The following is an 8,228-nucleotide window of genomic DNA, read 5'->3' on the forward strand; positions in this document are numbered from 1 at the left end:
ATAGATGGACTAATAGAGAAAGTCCCACACACTGCTAGAAGGCCAAATATTTTTTCAGAGCTAGATGCAGATAAAAATTATATTCAATTTGCAACCTGATGGAGGTCAGTATAGATGGACTAATAGAGAAAGTCCCACACACTGCTAGAAGGCCAAATATTTTTTCAGAGCTAGATGCAGATAAAAATTATATTCAATTTGCAACCTGATGGAGGTCAGTATAGATGGACTAATAGAACAAGTCCCACACACAGCTAGAAGCCCAAATATTTTTTCAGAGGTAGATGCAGATAAAAGTTATATTCAATTGCAACCTGATGGAGGTCAGTATAGATGGACTAATAGAACAAGTCCCACACACAGCTAGAAGCCCAAATATTTTTTCAGAGGTAGATGCAGATAAAAATTATTTTTAATTTGCAACCTGATGGAGGTCAGTATAGATGGACTAATAGAGAAAGTCCCACACACTGCTAGAAGGCCAAATATTTTTTCAGAGCTAGATGCAGATAAAAATTATATTCAATTTGCAACCTGATGGAGGTCAGTATAGATGGACTAATAGAACAAGTCCCACACACAGCTAGAAGCCCAAATATTTTTTCAGAGGTACTGTAGATGCAGATAAAAATTATTTTTAATTTGCAACCTGATGGAGATCAGTATAGATGGACTAATACAACAAGTCCCACACACAGCTAGAAGCCCAATATTTTTTCAGAGGTAGATGCAGAAAAAAATATATTCAGTTTGTAACCTGATGGAGGTCTGTATAGATGGATTAATAGAACAAGTCCCACACACAGCTAGAAGCCCAATATTTTTTCAGCGGTAGATGCAGAAAAAAATATATTCAGTTTGCAACCTGATGGAGGTCAGTATAGATGGACTAATACAACAAGTCCCACACACAGCTAGAAGCCCAATACTTTTTCAGAGGTAGATGCAGAAAAAAATATATTCAGTTTGCAACCTGATGGAGGTCTGTATAGATGGATTAATAGAACAAGTCCCACACACAGCTAGAAGCCCAAATATTTTTTCAGAGGTAGATGCAGATAAAAATTATTTTTAATTTGCAACCTGATGGAGGTCAGTATAGATGGACTAATAGAGAAAGTCCCACACACTGCTAGAAGGCCAAATATTTTTTCAGAGCTAGATGCAGATAAAAATATATTCAATTTGCAACCTGATGGAGGTCAGTATAGATGGACTAATAGAACAAGTCCCACACACAGCTAGAAGCCCAAATATTTTTTCAGAGGTACTGTAGATGCAGATAAAAATTATTTTTAATTTGCAACCTGATGGAGGTCAGTATAGATGGACTAATACAACAAGTCCCACACACAGCTAGAAGCCCAATATTTTTTCAGAGGTAGATGCAGAAAAAAATATATTCAGTTTGCAACCTGATGGAGGTCTGTATAGATGGATTAATAGAACAAGTCCCACAAACAGCTAGAAGCCCAATATTTTTTCAGAGGTAGATGCAGAAAAAAATATATTCAGTTTGCAACCTGATGGAGGTCAGTATAGATGGACTAATACAACAAGTCCCACACACAGCTAGAAGCCCAATATTTTTTCAGAGCTAGATGCAGAAAAAAATTATTTTCAATTTGCAACCTGATGGAGGTCAGTATAGATGGACTAATAGAATGATGCTATGCCCAAAAGATTTTACTTCACTAGGTGCAGTAAAAAAATTGGTATTCTATACACAGGTGGTATATCTTGCAACACAGATAGGCTACTCCACTGACTAACACACTCTGCAATAGGCCAAAAAGGATTAGCTTTGCTAGATTCAGCCAAATGCTGTGAAAAAAACTTGCACAGCACTGGCACAGACCTGCCTGGCAAAAACTGATAGGAACTGATGTAACCTAGTCCTGAAAAGGACTCCAATTACAATTAGTCTTTACTCCCACAACCTATCTATTTAAGAGCACAGACCTGCCTGATAAAAGTCATAGGAAATGCTGTAACCTAGTCCTTAAAAGGACTGCAATCACAACTATTCCCTACTCCCAAGCTATCTGTAGATTTGTGCGAAAATTGGCTTGAAATTAACAAGGTATAGCGCACACAGCAACAGCGGTGCCGTCTAACACGCAGCTGCAGCAGTGAGAAAATGGTGGCGATGGGGAAAATGGCTTGGTCTTATAGGGCAAGGACATGTGACATACACTGCCAATCACACATGCCCTTGCTTGTGTGAAAAAAAGCACTTCGCTCCGTGTGTGCGCTGCTGATAGGCTGACAGATTGCACCTCCCCACTGTAAATGCGGGAAAGAGAAAAAAAAAATGGAGATCTTCATTGTTCCTGCAGAGATCCATCCCCTGCCCCTCCCCCCACCCCGCTGTACACTCAAACTGCGTATTAACATTAATTTTCATCATTACTGAGAAAAAATCCAGTTATGATTTTGGTGCACGAACAGTTATCGAACATAACCTCGAACAGCCGAATTTTTCTCAAATTGTTCGTGTTTGCCGAACGGCTCGAACACCGCCCAAAACAGCTCGAATTTGAGATTGGCGAACAGTTCGAGTAGAACAACGCTCATCTCTAGTTAAAATTAATTTCAATCCTAAATCTCTATCCAGATCGTTCCCGCATTACTCTAATTGCTTTATTTTTTTTACTACTTCATGTGTGATGATGATGCTTTGTTTAAAAATGTACAGTACAGACCAAAAGTTTGGACACACCTTCTCATTTAAAGATTTTTCTGTATTTTCATGACTATGAAAATTGTACACTCACACTGAAGGCATCAAAACTATGAATTAACACATGTGGAATTATATACTTAACAAAAAAGTGTGAAACAACTGAAAATATGTCTTATATTCTAGGTTCTTCAAAGTAGCCACCTTTTGCATTGATGACTGCTTTGCACACTCTTGGCATTCTCTTGATGAGCTTCAAGAGGTAGTCACCGGAAATGGTCTTCCAACAATCTTGAAGGAGTTCCCAGAGATGCTTAGCACTTGTTGGCCCTTTTGCCTTCACTCTGCGGTCCAGCTCACCCCAAACCATCTCGATTGGGTTCAGGTCTGGTGACTGTGGAGGCCAGGTCATCTGGCGTAGCACCCCATCACTCTCCTTCTTGGTCAAATAGCCCTTACACAGCCTGGAGGTGTGTTTGGGGTCATTGTCCTGTTGAAAAATAAATGATGGTTCAACTAAATGCAAACCGGATGGAATAGCATGCCGCTGCAAGATGCTGTGGTAGCCATGCTGGTTCAGTATGCCTTCAATTTTGGATAAATCCCCAACAGTGTCACCAGCAAAGCACCCCCACACCATCACGCCTCCTCCTCCATGCTTCACGGTGGGAACCAGGCATGTAGAGTCCATCCGTTCACCTTTTCTGTGTCGTACAAAGACACGGTGGTTGGAACCAAAGATCTCAAATTTGGACTCATCAGACCAACCAAAGCACAGATTTCCACTGGTCTAATGTCCATTCCTTGAGTTCTTTAGCCCAAACAAGTCTCTTCTGCTTGTTGCCTGTCCTTAGCAGTGGTTTCCTAGCAGCTATTTTACCATGAAGGCCGGCTGCACAAAGTCTCCTCTTAACAGTTGTTGAAGAGATGTGTCTGCTGCTAGAACTCTGTGTCTCATTGACCTGGTCTCTAATCTGAGCTGCTGTTAACCTGCGATTTCTGATGCTGGTGACTCAGATAAACTTATCTTCAGAAGCAGAGGTGACTCTTGGTCTTCCTTTCCTGGGGTGGTCCTCATGTGAGCCAGTTTCTTTGTAGCGCTTGTGGTTTTTGCAACTGCATTTGGGGACACTTTCAAAGTTTTCCCAATTTTTCGCACTGACTGACCTTCATTTCTTAAAGTAATGATGGCCACTCGTTTTTCTTTACTTAGCTGCTTTTTTCTTGCCATAATACAAATTCTAACAGTCTATTCAGTAGGACTATCAGCTGTGTATCCACCAGACTTCTGCACAACACAACTGATGGTCCCAACCCCATTTATAAGGCAAGAAATCCCACTTATTAAACCTGACAGGGCACACCTGTGAAGTGAAAACCATTTCCGGTGACTACCTCTTGAAGCTCATCAAGAGAAGGCCAACAGTGTGCAAAGCAGTCATCAAAGCAAAAGGTGGCTACTTTGAAGAACCTAGAATATAAGGCATATTTTCAGTTGTTTCACACTTTTTTGTTAAGTATATAATTCCATATGTGTTAATTCATAGTTTTGATGCCATCAGTGTGAATGTACAATTTTCATAGTCATGAAAATACAGAAAAATCTTTAAATGAGAAGGTGTGTCCAAACTTTTGGTCTGTACTGTAAGTGCATGCTGGGATACTCAGACAAGTCATCATCAGGGGGTAGAGGCTGCGTTACATTCATCTTTTTGATTGCGTTTTATTCCACTTTTTTTTCGGCGGCATCGTGAAAAAGCATAGTCTTTTTAGCACTTTTTTATTTACTGTGTTCACTGTAGGGGTTAAAAAGCGTGACAATTTTATACATTGGGTCATTCTGGACACGGCAATAACAAATGTGTACTTTTTTGGTTTATTTTTACATAAATATACGTACTTATGGGTATAATGTTTTTGTCTTTTTTTTTATTCTATATTTTGTGATTTTTTAAATATATTGTTACTCAGTCGCTCTATGGGACTTTAACTTTTATTAGTCTGATCACTGGTATAATGCATTGCAACACATTACACCTGTCAGTGTTAGGGAAGAGTATAACTTGGACAAGGATCACAATGCAATGCAGCTGCATAGAAATACATGCTGTCATGCTCAGGCGAGGAGAGCCGGTGGCCAGTTCAAGCATTGTGTTGGAATCCTCGTCCGAGTTCTACGACTGCCTGACTCTTCCCTTACACTGACAAAATGCCTTTTAGACCATGTTACTGGCATGGTCTAATAGACCACTGTAGCTGGCAGACCAGGAGGTCATTATTTGACTTCGTGCTGTCATGGCAATCGTTGGTCCCCTGCAATCACGTCGTGGGGGTGCCTATCGGGTGGGAGAGGAAACCCCCTCTCTCTCCTAACCTTCTAAATGCTGCGATCAATAGCATTTAGAGGGTAACAGCTGGAGCTCGGCTATCACTTAAGCCGAGCCCCCGGCGGCAATCATGCAGGCACAGCTCTTGTGCCCGCATAATCGCCATAACATACCAGTCATATGTTGGTAAGTCACAGCAAAATATGACATATTTACAGTCTAAATATAAAAGGAAAATTATGCGAGAAAAAAATCTGTGAGATACCTCATACCTAAATATGATGTTAGGTATGAGGTATATCACAACTATACTATCTATACTATACCTATAATAATCAAAGGAACTGATCAGGGGAGCTTGGCAGAATTCCTGTAACTTAGTGTTGAGTAAGTCATAAAAATGTGCAATCTCCTGTTGAGTCAGTAACATATTCATTGGCGTGGATGGTAGTGAAAGAGGTATCGAAATACTGTAATTAATTCTTGCTTTCCTTAGGCATATGTTTGGTGTATATGTGTTTAGACAATTCATTGTAATACACTTCTTAAAAATGAAATTGCAAGACAAACAAAATGAAAGTTGTGGAATTATGAAAATGATGGGATCGATAGACATGCTAATAGTGTGCAAATGATGGAAGAATGGAAACAAAATTTTCAAAACATGTTCATTTATTAATGATCGGGTATTACCGCCATGTACAGAAATTCAGCCACTTACACACCTTGGCATGTCATTGGTGAGGTTATTAATGGTTGTCTGAGAAATGTTCCATTTTTTTCACTGAAGCAGATAAGTAGTTGTCATGGACCCATTTTTAAAACTGATGTGTGAATGGCTCAATTAAACTCTATAGGTCAGTTATGTCTGAGAAAAAAAACGGACAGCACTAGGATATGTCTGAATGTAGCCATTCTTGAATTTATTATATTGATGGCTGGAACATATACACTGCTCAAAAAATTAGAGGGAACACTTAACAGAAATCAAACTTCTGTGAAATCAATCTGTCCACTTAGGAAGCAACACTGATTGACAATCAATTTCACATGCTGTTGTGCAAATGGAATAGACAATAGATGGAAATTATTGGCAATTATCAAGACACCCTCAATAAAGGAGTGGTTCGGCAGGTGGGGACCACAGACCACATCTCAGTACCAATGTTTTCTGGCTGATGTTTTAGTCACTTTTGAATGTTGGTTGTGCTTTCACACTCGTGGTAGCATGAGACATACTCTACAACCCTCAGAAGTTGCTCAGGTAGTGCAGCTCATCCAGGATGGCACATCAATGCGAGCTGTGGAAAGAAGGTTTGCTGTGTCTGTCAGCGTAGTGTCCAGAGGCTGGAGGCGCTACCAGGAGACAGGCCAGTACACCAGGAGACGTGGAGGGGGCCATAGAAGGGCAACAACCCAGCAGCAGTACCGCTACCTCCTCCTTTATGCAAGGAGGAACAGGAGGAGCACTGCTAGAGCCCTGCAAAATGACCTCCAGCAGGCCACACATGTGCATGTGTTTGCACAAATGGTTAGAAACCGACTCCATGAGGGTGGTATGAGGGCCTGACGTCCACAGATGGAGGTTGTGCTCACAGCCCAACACCGTGCAGGACGCTTTGCATTTGCCACAGAACACCAGAATTGGCAAAGTCGCCACTGGGGCCCTGTGCTCTTCACAGATGAAAGCAGGTTCACACTGAGCACATGTGACAGACGTGACAGAGTCTGGAGAGGCCGTGGAGAGCGATCTGCTGCCTGCAACATCCTTCAGCATGACCGGCTTGGCAGTGGGTCAGTAATGGTCTGGGGTGGCATTTCTTTGGAGGGCCGCACAGCCCTCCATGTGCTCACCAGAGGTAGCCTGACTGCTATTAGGTACCGTGATGAGATCCTCAGACCCCTTGTGAGACCATATGCTGGTGCGGTTGGCCCTGGGTTCCTCCTAATGCAGGACAATGCCAGACCTTATGTGGCTGGAGTGTGTCAGCAGTTCATGCAAGATGAAGGCATTGAAGCTATGGACTGGCCTGCCCGTTCCCCAGACCTGAATCCGATTGAGCACATCTGGGACATCATGTCTCGCTCCATCCACCAACGTCACGTTGCACCATAGACTGTCCAGGAGTTGGCGGATGTTTTAGTCCAGGTCTGGGAGGAGATCCCACAGGAGACCATCCGCAACCTCATCAGGAGCATGCCCAGGTGTTGTAGGGAGGTCATACAGGCACGTGGAGGCCACACACAATACTGAGCCTCATTTTGACTTGTTTTAAGAACATTACATCAAAGTTGGATCAGCCTGTAGTGTGTTTTTCCACTTTAATTTTGGGGGTGACTTCAAATCCAGGCCTCCATTGGTTAATAAATGTGATTTCCATTGATGATTTTTGTGTGATTTTGTTGTCAGCACATTCAACTTTGTACAGAACAAAGTATTCAATGAGAATATTTCATTCATTCAGATCTAGGATGTGTTATTTGAGTGTTCCCTTTATTTTTTTGAGCAGTGTAGTATAAGCACTTTTTACCTTTTGTGTCACTCATATTTCCAATGGCCCGTTTCATTATTGTATTTGTATTTTTTTAAACTAGTTTTTAGTATTTTTAGCCCATGTTTAATTTGTGATAAATCATTCTTTTAATTTGTGCCTTCTTATATATATGTATTTCTATATATATTTAAGTTGTCCATTTTATATGTGTTCGCTTGTGTTTTTGTTGTGATTTTTTATGTTCTTCAATGTGAGTGTGGTTGTTTGCTTTCCAGATTTTGCGGCTGATTCCTCAACTGTGTCTTTTTAAAAAGACGCAACATTTTTTCAGAAATATACATCAGTCTGGAGAAGAGGGGAAGAAAGGCCGATACATACAATGTGCACACCTGATTAATCAATAAATATACATTTTTATTAACACCAGTAGACAAACAAGGCGACTATAAAAACATTTCCACTCTCACATGTGCTTCTGTGGGTTGGTGCTGACTTTCTCTCTGTTTGATGGGACCAGGTATATTGTTACGGACTCTGATGCTATAGCATATACATTATGATTCTCTTTTCTGTGCTCCCGTAACTCTTCTGTGGCACCCCAGGGGTCTGGTTTTCCACAGTAACAGCAATGTTATGTCTGAGAGCAGGTGGGAGGTCTCTTGGTCAGGGATCCTATGCATGCCACACCTCCTGCCCAGTCCTGGGAGGGGAAGGACTTCCCCT

The sequence above is a fragment of the Phyllobates terribilis genome, unplaced genomic scaffold (assembly GCF_046119375.1).
Source record: "Phyllobates terribilis strain yellow unplaced genomic scaffold, ASM4611937v1 Scaffold_3__8_contigs__length_932513732, whole genome shotgun sequence".
NCBI lineage: Eukaryota > Metazoa > Chordata > Amphibia > Anura > Dendrobatidae > Phyllobates > Phyllobates terribilis.